The sequence below is a fragment of the Rhinoderma darwinii genome, unplaced genomic scaffold, assembly GCF_050947455.1.
Source record: "Rhinoderma darwinii isolate aRhiDar2 unplaced genomic scaffold, aRhiDar2.hap1 Scaffold_456, whole genome shotgun sequence".
In the NCBI taxonomy this organism is placed as follows: domain Eukaryota; kingdom Metazoa; phylum Chordata; class Amphibia; order Anura; family Rhinodermatidae; genus Rhinoderma; species Rhinoderma darwinii.
The window spans coordinates 82,477-97,914 of NW_027463974.1; the positions used below are offsets into that span (position 1 = coordinate 82,477).

Consider the following 15,438-nt stretch of genomic DNA (forward strand, 5'->3'; position numbering starts at 1 on the left):
TTAAAGAGCTGCACCTGAGCCAGCCACTGATTGATTGATTGATTGATTGATTGATTGATTGATTGATTGATTGATGCAGCACAACAGTCAAATAGTGGAGTGGAGTAGGGGAACAGCAAACAGCCAATAAAGCAGCCCGCCCGCTCGCCTGCCCGCCACAATGGACCTACCTGTGTACACTAGATGGATGTGATGGAATGTACTGTCGTCCCTACATTTCAAGAAGAAGTAAGAATTGCAGTTGCAACAAAGCCTTGCTTGCCTACAAAGAGAGCAGCAATTTGGATTTGTTACTATGTTACCTAGAAGAATAACAAACTGTGCAAGGATGGAGGTTGTAGGAGCAAGGAGAAGTTGTCTGTAAAGTTGGTGGATGCCTATTTTCCATTTTGCAGTCCCTTGTCTCCCTCTTGTGGCCTCCTGGAGGCAACTAGCTGTGCAAAAAAAAGACAGCCTGGCGGCCGGCTGTTGCAGTGTTGCCCTCTCAGGCAACACTGAGTGACTGACTGAGCCTCACCGTCTTATATAAAGTTCAGACGGAACTTTGCACGTGTCATAGTGGAGCCCTCAGGATTCCAGAGCCAGCTTTCTGACATCATAATGGGGCCTCAGAGATAAAAGCCTGGGCCCAGGCAGTGTTGGTCAGTGCTGCTCAGCAGGCAGCACTGGACTGGACTGGATTACAGCTGATACAAGGTGTGAAGGAACAAGGGGTGGCTGTGGGCATGCACTTGCTGCCGCTGCCAGTGTTTATCTGCATGGCAGCAGGGCATTTGGGCGTTGCCAGGAAGGCGTTTTTATGTAGATTCCTCCTCTTTCAGCACTGCATTGTGGTGCAAGCAAAAGAAGCAAATCCTGTCTGGCTTCCTCTCCGGCCTTTATTCACCTCCCGTGTAGCTGTGAGTGTGTGAGCCTGCAGGGCCCCATGGAATTGCCTAGAAGTAGGCTGAATCGCTGCAAGGGCTGAACAGCAGTATCGGGCAGGCTCGGGCAACGCGCGGCCCGTTCGGGTTATCGCTTCTCGGCCTTTTGGCTAAGATCAAGTGTAGTATCTGTTCTTATCAGTTTAATATCTGATACGTCCCCTATCTGGGGACCATATATTAAATGGATTTTTAGAACAGGGAGATGGAAATAGAGCTTGCTCTGTCCACTCCACGCATTGACCTGGTATTGCAGTATTTCCAGGACCGGTGCACCCTTTCCTTATGTGTTGACTAAAAGCAGATTCCAAAAGTGTTTTTTGTCTTTGCTATTGTTTCTGTCTTTCTGAAGGGATCTCCCCTTTTAATCCCATTATTTCAACACCTGTTGGACAATGCATGAGTGATAATGAGCTCATTGATTAAATGCAATTAATGAATAGATTGCCACCTCTTGTTGTGTGTCGTCTGTGTTTCTGTGTTTCCGGCATTTCACATTGGAACACCTCATTCACCTTCCTTGTCTTCTCTCCGCCCTCCCTTTTAGGTAAGTTAAAGAGCTGCACCTGAGCCAGCCACTGATTGATTGATTGATTGATTGATTGATTGATTGATTGATTGATTGATTGATTGATGCAGCACAACAGTCAAATAGTGGAGTGGAGTAGGGGAACAGCAAACAGCCAATAAAGCAGCCCGCCCGCTCGCCTGCCCGCCACAATGGACCTACCTGTGTACACTAGATGGATGTGATGGAATGTACTGTCGTCCCTACATTTCAAGAAGAAGTAAGAATTGCAGTTGCAACAAAGCCTTGCTTGCCTACAAAGAGAGCAGCAATTTGGATTTGTTACTATGTTACCTAGAAGAATAACAAACTGTGCAAGGATGGAGGTTGTAGGAGCAAGGAGAAGTTGTCTGTAAAGTTGGTGGATGCCTATTTTCCATTTTGCAGTCCCTTGTCTCCCTCTTGTGGCCTCCTGGAGGCAACTAGCTGTGCAAAAAAAAGACAGCCTGGCGGCCGGCTGTTGCAGTGTTGCCCTCTCAGGCAACACTGAGTGACTGACTGAGCCTCACCGTCTTATATAAAGTTCAGACGGAACTTTGCACGTGTCATAGTGGAGCCCTCAGGATTCCAGAGCCAGCTTTCTGACATCATAATGGGGCCTCAGAGATAAAAGCCTGGGCCCAGGCAGTGTTGGTCAGTGCTGCTCAGCAGGCAGCACTGGACTGGACTGGATTACAGCTGATACAAGGTGTGAAGGAACAAGGGGTGGCTGTGGGCATGCACTTGCTGCCGCTGCCAGTGTTTATCTGCATGGCAGCAGGGCATTTGGGCGTTGCCAGGAAGGCGTTTTTATGTAGATTCCTCCTCTTTCAGCACTGCATTGTGGTGCAAGCAAAAGAAGCAAATCCTGTCTGGCTTCCTCTCCGGCCTTTATTCACCTCCCGTGTAGCTGTGAGTGTGTGAGCCTGCAGGGCCCCATGGAATTGCCTAGAAGTAGGCTGAATCGCTGCAAGGGCTGAACAGCAGTATCGGGCAGGCTCGGGCAACGCGCGGCCCGTTCGGGTTATCGCTTCTCGGCCTTTTGGCTAAGATCAAGTGTAGTATCTGTTCTTATCAGTTTAATATCTGATACGTCCCCTATCTGGGGACCATATATTAAATGGATTTTTAGAACAGGGAGATGGAAATAGAGCTTGCTCTGTCCACTCCACGCATTGACCTGGTATTGCAGTATTTCCAGGACCGGTGCACCCTTTCCTTATGTGTTGACTAAAAGCAGATTCCAAAAGTGTTTTTTGTCTTTGCTATTGTTTCTGTCTTTCTGAAGGGATCTCCCCTTTTAATCCCATTATTTCAACACCTGTTGGACAATGCATGAGTGATAATGAGCTCATTGATTAAATGCAATTAATGAATAGATTGCCACCTCTTGTTGTGTGTCGTCTGTGTTTCTGTGTTTCCGGCATTTCACATTGGAACACCTCATTCACCTTCCTTGTCTTCTCTCCGCCCTCCCTTTTAGGTAAGTTAAAGAGCTGCACCTGAGCCAGCCACTGATTGATTGATTGATTGATTGATTGATTGATTGATTGATTGATTGATTGATTGATGCAGCACAACAGTCAAATAGTGGAGTGGAGTAGGGGAACAGCAAACAGCCAATAAAGCAGCCCGCCCGCTCGCCTGCCCGCCACAATGGACCTACCTGTGTACACTAGATGGATGTGATGGAATGTACTGTCGTCCCTACATTTCAAGAAGAAGTAAGAATTGCAGTTGCAACAAAGCCTTGCTTGCCTACAAAGGGAGCAGCAATTTGGATTTGTTACTATGTTACCTAGAAGAATAACAAACTGTGCAAGGATGGAGGTTGTAGGAGCAAGGAGAAGTTGTCTGTAAAGTTGGTGGATGCCTATTTTCCATTTTGCAGTCCCTTGTCTCCCTCTTGTGGCCTCCTGGAGGCAACTAGCTGTGCAAAAAAAAGACAGCCTGGCGGCCGGCTGTTGCAGTGTTGCCCTCTCAGGCAACACTGAGTGACTGACTGAGCCTCACCGTCTTATATAAAGTTCAGACGGAACTTTGCACGTGTCATAGTGGAGCCCTCAGGATTCCAGAGCCAGCTTTCTGACATCATAATGGGGCCTCAGAGATAAAAGCCTGGGCCCAGGCAGTGTTGGTCAGTGCTGCTCAGCAGGCAGCACTGGACTGGACTGGATTACAGCTGATACAAGGTGTGAAGGAACAAGGGGTGGCTGTGGGCATGCACTTGCTGCCGCTGCCAGTGTTTATCTGCATGGCAGCAGGGCATTTGGGCGTTGCCAGGAAGGCGTTTTTATGTAGATTCCTCCTCTTTCAGCACTGCATTGTGGTGCAAGCAAAAGAAGCAAATCCTGTCTGGCTTCCTCTCCGGCCTTTATTCACCTCCCGTGTAGCTGTGAGTGTGTGAGCCTGCAGGGCTCCATGGAATTGCCTAGAAGTAGGCTGAATCGCTGCAAGGGCTGAACAGCAGTATCGGGCAGGCTCGGGCAACGCGCGGCCCGTTCGGGTTATCGCTTCTCGGCCTTTTGGCTAAGATCAAGTGTAGTATCTGTTCTTATCAGTTTAATATCTGATACGTCCCCTATCTGGGGACCATATATTAAATGGATTTTTAGAACAGGGAGATGGAAATAGAGCTTGCTCTGTCCACTCCACGCATTGACCTGGTATTGCAGTATTTCCAGGACCGGTGCACCCTTTCCTTATGTGTTGACTAAAAGCAGATTCCAAAAGTGTTTTTTGTCTTTGCTATTGTTTCTGTCTTTCTGAAGGGATCTCCCCTTTTAATCCCATTATTTCAACACCTGTTGGACAATGCATGAGTGATAATGAGCTCATTGATTAAATGCAATTAATTAATAGATTGCCACCTCTTGTTGTGTGTCGTCTGTGTTTCTGTGTTTCCGGCATTTCACATTGGAACACCTCATTCACCTTCCTTGTCTTCTCTCCGCCCTCCCTTTTAGGTAAGTTAAAGAGCTGCACCTGAGCCAGCCACTGATTGATTGATTGATTGATTGATTGATTGATTGATTGATTGATTGATTGATGCAGCACAACAGTCAAATAGTGGAGTGGAGTAGGGGAACAGCAAACAGCCAATAAAGCAGCCCGCCCGCTCGCCTGCCCGCCACAATGGACCTACCTGTGTACACTAGATGGATGTGATGGAATGTACTGTCGTCCCTACATTTCAAGAAGAAGTAAGAATTGCAGTTGCAACAAAGCCTTGCTTGCCTACAAAGAGAGCAGCAATTTGGATTTGTTACTATGTTACCTAGAAGAATAACAAACTGTGCAAGGATGGAGGTTGTAGGAGCAAGGAGAAGTTGTCTGTAAAGTTGGTGGATGCCTATTTTCCATTTTGCAGTCCCTTGTCTCCCTCTTGTGGCCTCCTGGAGGCAACTAGCTGTGCAAAAAAAAGACAGCCTGGCGGCCGGCTGTTGCAGTGTTGCCCTCTCAGGCAACACTGAGTGACTGACTGAGCCTCACCGTCTTATATAAAGTTCAGACGGAACTTTGCACGTGTCATAGTGGAGCCCTCAGGATTCCAGAGCCAGCTTTCTGACATCATAATGGGGCCTCAGAGATAAAAGCCTGGGCCCAGGCAGTGTTGGTCAGTGCTGCTCAGCAGGCAGCACTGGACTGGACTGGATTACAGCTGATACAAGGTGTGAAGGAACAAGGGGTGGCTGTGGGCATGCACTTGCTGCCGCTGCCAGTGTTTATCTGCATGGCAGCAGGGCATTTGGGCGTTGCCAGGAAGGCGTTTTTATGTAGATTCCTCCTCTTTCAGCACTGCATTGTGGTGCAAGCAAAAGAAGCAAATCCTGTCTGGCTTCCTCTCCGGCCTTTATTCACCTCCCGTGTAGCTGTGAGTGTGTGAGCCTGCAGGGCCCCATGGAATTGCCTAGAAGTAGGCTGAATCGCTGCAAGGGCTGAACAGCAGTATCGGGCAGGCTCGGGCAACGCGCGGCCCGTTCGGGTTATCGCTTCTCGGCCTTTTGGCTAAGATCAAGTGTAGTATCTGTTCTTATCAGTTTAATATCTGATACGTCCCCTATCTGGGGACCATATATTAAATGGATTTTTAGAACAGGGAGATGGAAATAGAGCTTGCTCTGTCCACTCCACGCATTGACCTGGTATTGCAGTATTTCCAGGACCGGTGCACCCTTTCCTTATGTGTTGACTAAAAGCAGATTCCAAAAGTGTTTTTTGTCTTTGCAATTGTTTCTGTCTTTCTGAAGGGATCTCCCCTTTTAATCCCATTATTTCAACACCTGTTGGACAATGCATGAGTGATAATGAGCTCATTGATTAAATGCAATTAATGAATAGATTGCCACCTCTTGTTGTGTGTCGTCTGTGTTTCTGTGTTTCCGGCATTTCACATTGGAACACCTCATTCACCTTCCTTGTCTTCTCTCCGCCCTCCCTTTTAGGTAAGTTAAAGAGCTGCACCTGAGCCAGCCACTGATTGATTGATTGATTGATTGATTGATTGATTGATTGATTGATTGATTGATTGATGCAGCACAACAGTCAAATAGTGGAGTGGAGTAGGGGAACAGCAAACAGCCAATAAAGCAGCCCGCCCGCTCGCCTGCCCGCCACAATGGACCTACCTGTGTACACTAGATGGATGTGATGGAATGTACTGTCGTCCCTACATTTCAAGAAGAAGTAAGAATTGCAGTTGCAACAAAGCCTTGCTTGCCTACAAAGAGAGCAGCAATTTGGATTTGTTACTATGTTACCTAGAAGAATAACAAACTGTGCAAGGATGGAGGTTGTAGGAGCAAGGAGAAGTTGTCTGTAAAGTTGGTGGATGCCTATTTTCCATTTTGCAGTCCCTTGTCTCCCCCTTGTGGCCTCCTGGAGGCAACTAGCTGTGCAAAAAAAAGACAGCCTGGCGGCCGGCTGTTGCAGTGTTGCCCTCTCAGGCAACACTGAGTGACTGACTGAGCCTCACCGTCTTATATAAAGTTCAGACGGAACTTTGCACGTGTCATAGTGGAGCCCTCAGGATTCCAGAGCCAGCTTTCTGACATCATAATGGGGCCTCAGAGATAAAAGCCTGGGCCCAGGCAGTGTTGGTCAGTGCTGCTCAGCAGGCAGCACTGGACTGGACTGGATTACAGCTGATACAAGGTGTGAAGGAACAAGGGGTGGCTGTGGGCATGCACTTGCTGCCGCTGCCAGTGTTTATCTGCATGGCAGCAGGGCATTTGGGCGTTGCCAGGAAGGCGTTTTTATGTAGATTCCTCCTCTTTCAGCACTGCATTGTGGTGCAAGCAAAAGAAGCAAATCCTGTCTGGCTTCCTCTCCGGCCTTTATTCACCTCCCGTGTAGCTGTGAGTGTGTGAGCCTGCAGGGCCCCATGGAATTGCCTAGAAGTAGGCTGAATCGCTGCAAGGGCTGAACAGCAGTATCGGGCAGGCTCGGGCAACGCACGGCCCGTTCGGGTTATCGCTTCTCGGCCTTTTGGCTAAGATCAAGTGTAGTATCTGTTCTTATCAGTTTAATATCTGATACGTCCCCTATCTGGGGACCATATATTAAATGGATTTTTAGAACAGGGAGATGGAAATAGAGCTTGCTCTGTCCACTCCACGCATTGACCTGGTATTGCAGTATTTCCAGGACCGGTGCACCCTTTCCTTATGTGTTGACTAAAAGCAGATTCCAAAAGTGTTTTTTGTCTTTGCTATTGTTTCTGTCTTTCTGAAGGGATCTCCCCTTTTAATCCCATTATTTCAACACCTGTTGGACAATGCATGAGTGATAATGAGCTCATTGATTAAATGCAATTAATGAATAGATTGCCACCTCTTGTTGTGTGTCGTCTGTGTTTCTGTGTTTCCGGCATTTCACATTGGAACACCTCATTCACCTTCCTTGTCTTCTCTCCGCCCTCCCTTTTAGGTAAGTTAAAGAGCTGCACCTGAGCCAGCCACCGATTGATTGATTGATTGATTGATTGATTGATTGATTGATTGATTGATTGATTGATTGATGCAGCACAACAGTCAAATAGTGGAGTGGAGTAGGGGAACAGCAAACAGCCAATAAAGCAGCCCGCCCGCTCGCCTGCCCGCCACAATGGACCTACCTGTGTACACTAGATGGATGTGATGGAATGTACTGTCGTCCCTACATTTCAAGAAGAAGTAAGAATTGCAGTTGCAACAAAGCCTTGCTTGCCTACAAAGAGAGCAGCAATTTGGATTTGTTACTATGTTACCTAGAAGAATAACAAACTGTGCAAGGATGGAGGTTGTAGGAGCAAGGAGAAGTTGTCTGTAAAGTTGGTGGATGCCTATTTTCCATTTTGCAGTCCCTTGTCTCCCTCTTGTGGCCTCCTGGAGGCAACTAGCTGTGCAAAAAAAAGACAGCCTGGCGGCCGGCTGTTGCAGTGTTGCCCTCTCAGGCAACACTGAGTGACTGACTGAGCCTCACCGTCTTATATAAAGTTCAGACGGAACTTTGCACGTGTCATAGTGGAGCCCTCAGGATTCCAGAGCCAGCTTTCTGACATCATAATGGGGCCTCAGAGATAAAAGCCTGGGCCCAGGCAGTGTTGGTCAGTGCTGCTCAGCAGGCAGCACTGGACTGGACTGGATTACAGCTGATACAAGGTGTGAAGGAACAAGGGGTGGCTGTGGGCATGCACTTGCTGCCGCTGCCAGTGTTTATCTGCATGGCAGCAGGGCATTTGGGCGTTGCCAGGAAGGCGTTTTTATGTAGATTCCTCCTCTTTCAGCACTGCATTGTGGTGCAAGCAAAAGAAGCAAATCCTGTCTGGCTTCCTCTCCGGCCTTTATTCACCTCCCGTGTAGCTGTGAGTGTGTGAGCCTGCAGGGCCCCATGGAATTGCCTCGAAGTAGGCTGAATCGCTGCAAGGGCTGAACAGCAGTATCGGGCAGGCTCGGGCAACGCGCGGCCCGTTCGGGTTATCGCTTCTCGGCCTTTTGGCTAAGATCAAGTGTAGTATCTGTTCTTATCAGTTTAATATCTGATACGTCCCCTATCTGGGGACCATATATTAAATGGATTTTTAGAACAGGGAGATGGAAATAGAGCTTGCTCTGTCCACTCCACGCATTGACCTGGTATTGCAGTATTTCCAGGACCGGTGCACCCTTTCCTTATGTGTTGACTAAAAGCAGATTACAAAAGTGTTTTTTGTCTTTGCTATTGTTTCTGTCTTTCTGAAGGGATCTCCCCTTTTAATCCCATTATTTCAACACCTGTTGGACAATGCATGAGTGATAATGAGCTCATTGATTAAATGCAATTAATGAATAGATTGCCACCTCTTGTTGTGTGTCGTCTGTGTTTCTGTGTTTCCGGCATTTCACATTGGAACACCTCATTCACCTTCCTTGTCTTCTCTCCGCCCTCCCTTTTAGGTAAGTTAAAGAGCTGCACCTGAGCCAGCCACTGATTGATTGATTGATTGATTGATTGATTGATTGATTGATTGATTGATTGCAGCACAACAGTCAAATAGTGGAGTGGAGTAGGGGAACAGCAAACAGCCAATAAAGCAGCCCGCCCGCTCGCCTGCCCGCCACAATGGACCTACCTGTGTACACTAGATGGATGTGATGGAATGTACTGTCGTCCCTACATTTCAAGAAGAAGTAAGAATTGCAGTTGCAACAAAGCCTTGCTTGCCTACAAAGAGAGCAGCAATTTGGATTTGTTACTATGTTACCTAGAAGAATAACAAACTGTGCAAGGATGGAGGTTGTAGGAGCAAGGAGAAGTTGTCTGTAAAGTTGGTGGATGCCTATTTTCCATTTTGCAGTCCCTTGTCTCCCTCTTGTGGCCTCCTGGAGGCAACTAGCTGTGCAAAAAAAAGACAGCCTGGCGGCCGGCTGTTGCAGTGTTGCCCTCTCAGGCAACACTGAGTGACTGACTGAGCCTCACCGTCTTATATAAAGTTCAGACGGAACTTTGCACGTGTCATAGTGGAGCCCTCAGGATTCCAGAGCCAGCTTTCTGACATCATAATGGGGCCTCAGAGATAAAAGCCTGGGCCCAGGCAGTGTTGGTCAGTGCTGCTCAGCAGGCAGCACTGGACTGGACTGGATTACAGCTGATACAAGGTGTGAAGGAACAAGGGGTGGCTGTGGGCATGCACTTGCTGCCGCTGCCAGTGTTTATCTGCATGGCAGCAGGGCATTTGGGCGTTGCCAGGAAGGCGTTTTTATGTAGATTCCTCCTCTTTCAGCACTGCATTGTGGTGCAAGCAAAAGAAGCAAATCCTGTCTGGCTTCCTCTCCGGCCTTTATTCACCTCCCGTGTAGCTGTGAGTGTGTGAGCCTGCAGGGCCCCATGGAATTGCCTAGAAGTAGGCTGAATCGCTGCAAGGGCTGAACAGCAGTATCGGGCAGGCTCGGGCAACGCGCGGCCCGTTCGGGTTATCGCTTCTCGGCCTTTTGGCTAAGATCAAGTGTAGTATCTGTTCTTATCAGTTTAATATCTGATACGTCCCCTATCTGGGGACCATATATTAAATGGATTTTTAGAACAGGGAGATGGAAATAGAGCTTGCTCTGTCCACTCCACGCATTGACCTGGTATTGCAGTATTTCCAGGACCGGTGCACCCTTTCCTTATGTGTTGACTAAAAGCAGATTCCAAAAGTGTTTTTTGTCTTTGCTATTGTTTCTGTCTTTCTGAAGGGATCTCCCCTTTTAATCCCATTATTTCAACACCTGTTGGACAATGCATGAGTGATAATGAGCTCATTGATTAAATGCAATTAATGAATAGATTGCCACCTCTTGTTGTGTGTCGTCTGTGTTTCTGTGTTTCCGGCATTTCACATTGGAACACCTCATTCACCTTCCTTGTCTTCTCTCCGCCCTCCCTTTTAGGTAAGTTAAAGAGCTGCACCTGAGCCAGCCACTGATTGATTGATTGATTGATTGATTGATTGATTGATTGATTGATGCAGCACAACAGTCAAATAGTGGAGTGGAGTAGGGGAACAGCAAACAGCCAATAAAGCAGCCCGCCCGCTCGCCTGCCCGCCACAATGGACCTACCTGTGTACACTAGATGGATGTGATGGAATGTACTGTCGTCCCTACATTTCAAGAAGAAGTAAGAATTGCAGTTGCAACAAAGCCTTGCTTGCCTACAAAGAGAGCAGCAATTTGGATTTGTTACTATGTTACCTAGAAGAATAACAAACTGTGCAAGGATGGAGGTTGTAGGAGCAAGGAGAAGTTGTCTGTAAAGTTGGTGGATGCCTATTTTCCATTTTGCAGTCCCTTGTCTCCCTCTTGTGGCCTCCTGGAGGCAACTAGCTGTGCAAAAAAAAGACAGCCTGGCGGCCGGCTGTTGCAGTGTTGCCCTCTCAGGCAACACTGAGTGACTGACTGAGCCTCACCGTCTTATATAAAGTTCAGACGGAATTCAGACGGAACTTTGCACGTGTCATAGTGGAGCCCTCAGGATTCCAGAGCCAGCTTTCTGACATCATAATGGGGCCTCAGAGATAAAAGCCTGGGCCCAGGCAGTGTTGGTCAGTGCTGCTCAGCAGGCAGCACTGGACTGGACTGGATTACAGCTGATACAAGGTGTGAAGGAACAAGGGGTGGCTGTGGGCATGCACTTGCTGCCGCTGCCAGTGTTTATCTGCATGGCAGCAGGGCATTTGGGCGTTGCCAGGAAGGCGTTTTTATGTAGATTCCTCCTCTTTCAGCACTGCATTGTGGTGCAAGCAAAAGAAGCAAATCCTGTCTGGCTTCCTCTCCGGCCTTTATTCACCTCCCGTGTAGCTGTGAGTGTGTGAGCCTGCAGGGCCCCATGGAATTGCCTAGAAGTAGGCTGAATCGCTGCAAGGGCTGAACAGCAGTATCGGGCAGGCTCGGGCAACGCGCGGCCCGTTCGGGTTATCGCTTCTCGGCCTTTTGGCTAAGATCAAGTGTAGTATCTGTTCTTATCAGTTTAATATCTGATACGTCCCCTATCTGGGGACCATATATTAAATGGATTTTTAGAACAGGGAGATGGAAATAGAGCTTGCTCTGTCCACTCCACGCATTGACCTGGTATTGCAGTATTTCCAGGACCGGTGCACCCTTTCCTTATGTGTTGACTAAAAGCAGATTCCAAAAGTGTTTTTTGTCTTTGCTATTGTTTCTGTCTTTCTGAAGGGATCTCCCCTTTTAATCCCATTATTTCAACACCTGTTGGACAATGCATGAGTGATAATGAGCTCATTGATTAAATGCAATTAATGAATAGATTGCCACCTCTTGTTGTGTGTCGTCTGTGTTTCTGTGTTTCCGGCATTTCACATTGGAACACCTCATTCACCTTCCTTGTCTTCTCTCCGCCCTCCCTTTTAGGTAAGTTAAAGAGCTGCACCTGAGCCAGCCACTGATTGATTGATTGATTGATTGATTGATTGATTGATTGATTGATTGATGCAGCACAACAGTCAAATAGTGGAGTGGAGTAGGGGAACAGCAAACAGCCAATAAAGCAGCCCGCCCGCTCGCCTGCCCGCCACAATGGACCTACCTGTGTACACTAGATGGATGTGATGGAATGTACTGTCGTCCCTACATTTCAAGAAGAAGTAAGAATTGCAGTTGCAACAAAGCCTTGCTTGCCTACAAAGAGAGCAGCAATTTGGATTTGTTACTATGTTACCTAGAAGAATAACAAACTGTGCAAGGATGGAGGTTGTAGGAGCAAGGAGAAGTTGTCTGTAAAGTTGGTGGATGCCTATTTTCCATTTTGCAGTCCCTTGTCTCCCTCTTGTGGCCTCCTGGAGGCAACTAGCTGTGCAAAAAAAAGACAGCCTGGCGGCCGGCTGTTGCAGCGTTGCCCTCTCAGGCAACACTGAGTGACTGACTGAGCCTCACCGTCTTATATAAAGTTCAGACGGAACTTTGCACGTGTCATAGTGGAGCCCTCAGGATTCCAGAGCCAGCTTTCTGACATCATAATGGGGCCTCAGAGATAAAAGCCTGGGCCCAGGCAGTGTTGGTCAGTGCTGCTCAGCAGGCAGCACTGGACTGGACTGGATTACAGCTGATACAAGGTGTGAAGGAACAAGGGGTGGCTGTGGGCATGCACTTGCTGCCGCTGCCAGTGTTTATCTGCATGGCAGCAGGGCATTTGGGCGTTGCCAGGAAGGCGTTTTTATGTAGATTCCTCCTCTTTCAGCACTGCATTGTGGTGCAAGCAAAAGAAGCAAATCCTGTCTGGCTTCCTCTCCGGCCTTTATTCACCTCCCGTGTAGCTGTGAGTGTGTGAGCCTGCAGGGCCCCATGGAATTGCCTAGAAGTAGGCTGAATCGCTGCAAGGGCTGAACAGCAGTATCGGGCAGGCTCGGGCAACGCGCGGCCCGTTCGGGTTATCGCTTCTCGGCCTTTTGGCTAAGATCAAGTGTAGTATCTGTTCTTATCAGTTTAATATCTGATACGTCCCCTATCTGGGGACCATATATTAAATGGATTTTTAGAACAGGGAGATGGAAATAGAGCTTGCTCTGTCCACTCCACGCATTGACCTGGTATTGCAGTATTTCCAGGACCGGTGCACCCTTTCCTTATGTGTTGACTAAAAGCAGATTCCAAAAGTGTTTTTTGTCTTTGCTATTGTTTCTGTCTTTCTGAAGGGATCTCCCCTTTTAATCCCATTATTTCAACACCTGTTGGACAATGCATGAGTGATAATGAGCTCATTGATTAAATGCAATTAATGAATAGATTGCCACCTCTTGTTGTGTGTCGTCTGTGTTTCTGTGTTTCCGGCATTTCACATTGGAACACCTCATTCACCTTCCTTGTCTTCTCTCCGCCCTCCCTTTTAGGTAAGTTAAAGAGCTGCACCTGAGCCAGCCACTGATTGATTGATTGATTGATTGATTGATTGATTGATTGATTGATTGATTGATTGATTGATTGATGCAGCACAACAGTCAAATAGTGGAGTGGAGTAGGGGAACAGCAAACAGCCAATAAAGCAGCCCGCCCGCTCGCCTGCCCGCCACAATGGACCTACCTGTGTACACTAGATGGATGTGATGGAATGTACTGTCGTCCCTACATTTCAAGAAGAAGTAAGAATTGCAGTTGCAACAAAGCCTTGCTTGCCTACAAAGAGAGCAGCAATTTGGATTTGTTACTATGTTACCTAGAAGAATAACAAACTGTGCAAGGATGGAGGTTGTAGGAGCAAGGAGAAGTTGTCTGTAAAGTTGGTGGATGCCTATTTTCCATTTTGCAGTCCCTTGTCTCCCTCTTGTGGCCTCCTGGAGGCAACTAGCTGTGCAAAAAAAAGACAGCCTGGCGGCCGGCTGTTGCAGCGTTGCCCTCTCAGGCAACACTGAGTGACTGACTGAGCCTCACCATCTTATATAAAGTTCAGACGGAACTTTGCACGTGTCATAGTGGAGCCCTCAGGATTCCAGAGCCAGCTTTCTGACATCATAATGGGGCCTCAGAGATAAAAGCCTGGGCCCAGGCAGTGTTGGTCAGTGCTGCTCAGCAGGCAGCACTGGACTGGACTGGATTACAGCTGATACAAGGTGTGAAGGAACAAGGGGTGGCTGTGGGCATGCACTTGCTGCCGCTGCCAGTGTTTATCTGCATGGCAGCAGGGCATTTGGGCGTTGCCAGGAAGGCGTTTTTATGTAGATTCCTCCTCTTTCAGCACTGCATTGTGGTGCAAGCAAAAGAAGCAAATCCTGTCTGGCTTCCTCTCCGGCCTTTATTCACCTCCCGTGTAGCTGTGAGTGTGTGAGCCTGCAGGGCCCCATGGAATTGCCTAGAAGTAGGCTGAATCGCTGCAAGGGCTGAACAGCAGTATCGGGCAGGCTCGGGCAACGCGCGGCCCGTTCGGGTTATCGCTTCTCGGCCTTTTGGCTAAGATCAAGTGTAGTATCTGTTCTTATCAGTTTAATATCTGATACGTCCCCTATCTGGGGACCATATATTAAATGGATTTTTAGAACAGGGAGATGGAAATAGAGCTTGCTCTGTCCACTCCACGCATTGACCTGGTATTGCAGTATTTCCAGGACCGGTGCACCCTTTCCTTATGTGTTGACTAAAAGCAGATTCCAAAAGTGTTTTTTGTCTTTGCTATTGTTTCTGTCTTTCTGAAGGGATCTCCCCTTTTAATCCCATTATTTCAACACCTGTTGGACAATGCATGAGTGATAATGAGCTCATTGATTAAATGCAATTAATGAATAGATTGCCACCTCTTGTTGTGTGTCGTCTGTGTTTCTGTGTTTCCGGCATTTCACATTGGAACACCTCATTCACCTTCCTTGTCTTCTCTCCGCCCTCCCTTTTAGGTAAGTTAAAGAGCTGCACCTGAGCCAGCCACTGATTGATTGATTGATTGATTGATTGATTGATTGATTGATTGATGCAGCACAACAGTCAAATAGTGGAGTGGAGTAGGGGAACAGCAAACAGCCAATAAAGCAGCCCGCCCGCTCGCCTGCCCGCCACAATGGACCTACCTGTGTACACTAGATGGATGTGATGGAATGTACTGTCGTCCCTACATTTCAAGAAGAAGTAAGAATTGCAGTTGCAACAAAGCCTTGCTTGCCTACAAAGAGAGCAGCAATTTGGATTTGTTACTATGTTACCTAGAAGAATAACAAACTGTGCAAGGATGGAGGTTGTAGGAGCAAGGAGAAGTTGTCTGTAAAGTTGGTGGATGCCTATTTTCCATTTTGCAGTCCCTTGTCTCCCTCTTGTGGCCTCCTGGAGGCAACTAGCTGTGCAAAAAAAAGACAGCCTGGCGGCCGGCTGTTGCAGCGTTGCCCTCTCAGGCAACACTGAGTGACTGACTGAGCCTCACCGTCTTATATAAAGTTCAGACGGAACTTTGCACGTGTCATAGTGGAGCCCTCAGGATTCCAGAGCCAGCTTTCTGACATCATAATGGGGCCTCAGAGATAAAAGCCTGGGC

At 47.8% G+C, this 15,438-nt stretch overlaps 10 non-coding genes across 10 annotated transcripts; all 10 read left to right on the forward strand.

Moving 5' to 3' along the window:
* The first annotated feature begins 1,013 nt into the window (after window positions 1–1,013).
* On the forward strand, window positions 1,014–1,204 carry LOC142717598 (U2 spliceosomal RNA). The gene has a single exon (XR_012871967.1). It is a non-coding gene; the product is annotated as a U2 spliceosomal RNA (small nuclear RNA).
* Window positions 1,205–2,496: 1,292 nt separating this feature from the next.
* On the forward strand, window positions 2,497–2,687 carry LOC142717417 (U2 spliceosomal RNA). The gene has a single exon (XR_012871798.1). It is a non-coding gene; the product is annotated as a U2 spliceosomal RNA (small nuclear RNA).
* A 1,292-nt stretch (window positions 2,688–3,979) lies between these two features.
* LOC142717420 (U2 spliceosomal RNA) lies at window positions 3,980–4,170 on the forward strand. Its single transcript, XR_012871799.1, has one exon. It is a non-coding gene; the product is annotated as a U2 spliceosomal RNA (small nuclear RNA).
* Window positions 4,171–5,458: 1,288 nt separating this feature from the next.
* On the forward strand, window positions 5,459–5,649 carry LOC142717421 (U2 spliceosomal RNA). The gene has a single exon (XR_012871800.1). It is a non-coding gene; the product is annotated as a U2 spliceosomal RNA (small nuclear RNA).
* A 1,292-nt stretch (window positions 5,650–6,941) lies between these two features.
* LOC142717422 (U2 spliceosomal RNA) lies at window positions 6,942–7,132 on the forward strand. Its single transcript, XR_012871801.1, has one exon. It is a non-coding gene; the product is annotated as a U2 spliceosomal RNA (small nuclear RNA).
* Window positions 7,133–8,428: 1,296 nt separating this feature from the next.
* Window positions 8,429–8,619, forward strand: LOC142717423 (U2 spliceosomal RNA). Its single transcript, XR_012871802.1, has one exon. It is a non-coding gene; the product is annotated as a U2 spliceosomal RNA (small nuclear RNA).
* Window positions 8,620–9,904: 1,285 nt separating this feature from the next.
* LOC142717425 (U2 spliceosomal RNA) lies at window positions 9,905–10,095 on the forward strand. The gene has a single exon (XR_012871804.1). It is a non-coding gene; the product is annotated as a U2 spliceosomal RNA (small nuclear RNA).
* Window positions 10,096–11,386: 1,291 nt separating this feature from the next.
* LOC142717426 (U2 spliceosomal RNA) lies at window positions 11,387–11,577 on the forward strand. Its single transcript, XR_012871805.1, has one exon. It is a non-coding gene; the product is annotated as a U2 spliceosomal RNA (small nuclear RNA).
* A 1,284-nt stretch (window positions 11,578–12,861) lies between these two features.
* Window positions 12,862–13,052, forward strand: LOC142717427 (U2 spliceosomal RNA). The gene has a single exon (XR_012871806.1). It is a non-coding gene; the product is annotated as a U2 spliceosomal RNA (small nuclear RNA).
* A 1,300-nt stretch (window positions 13,053–14,352) lies between these two features.
* Window positions 14,353–14,543, forward strand: LOC142717428 (U2 spliceosomal RNA). The gene has a single exon (XR_012871807.1). It is a non-coding gene; the product is annotated as a U2 spliceosomal RNA (small nuclear RNA).
* The last annotated feature ends 895 nt before the right edge of the window (window positions 14,544–15,438 follow it).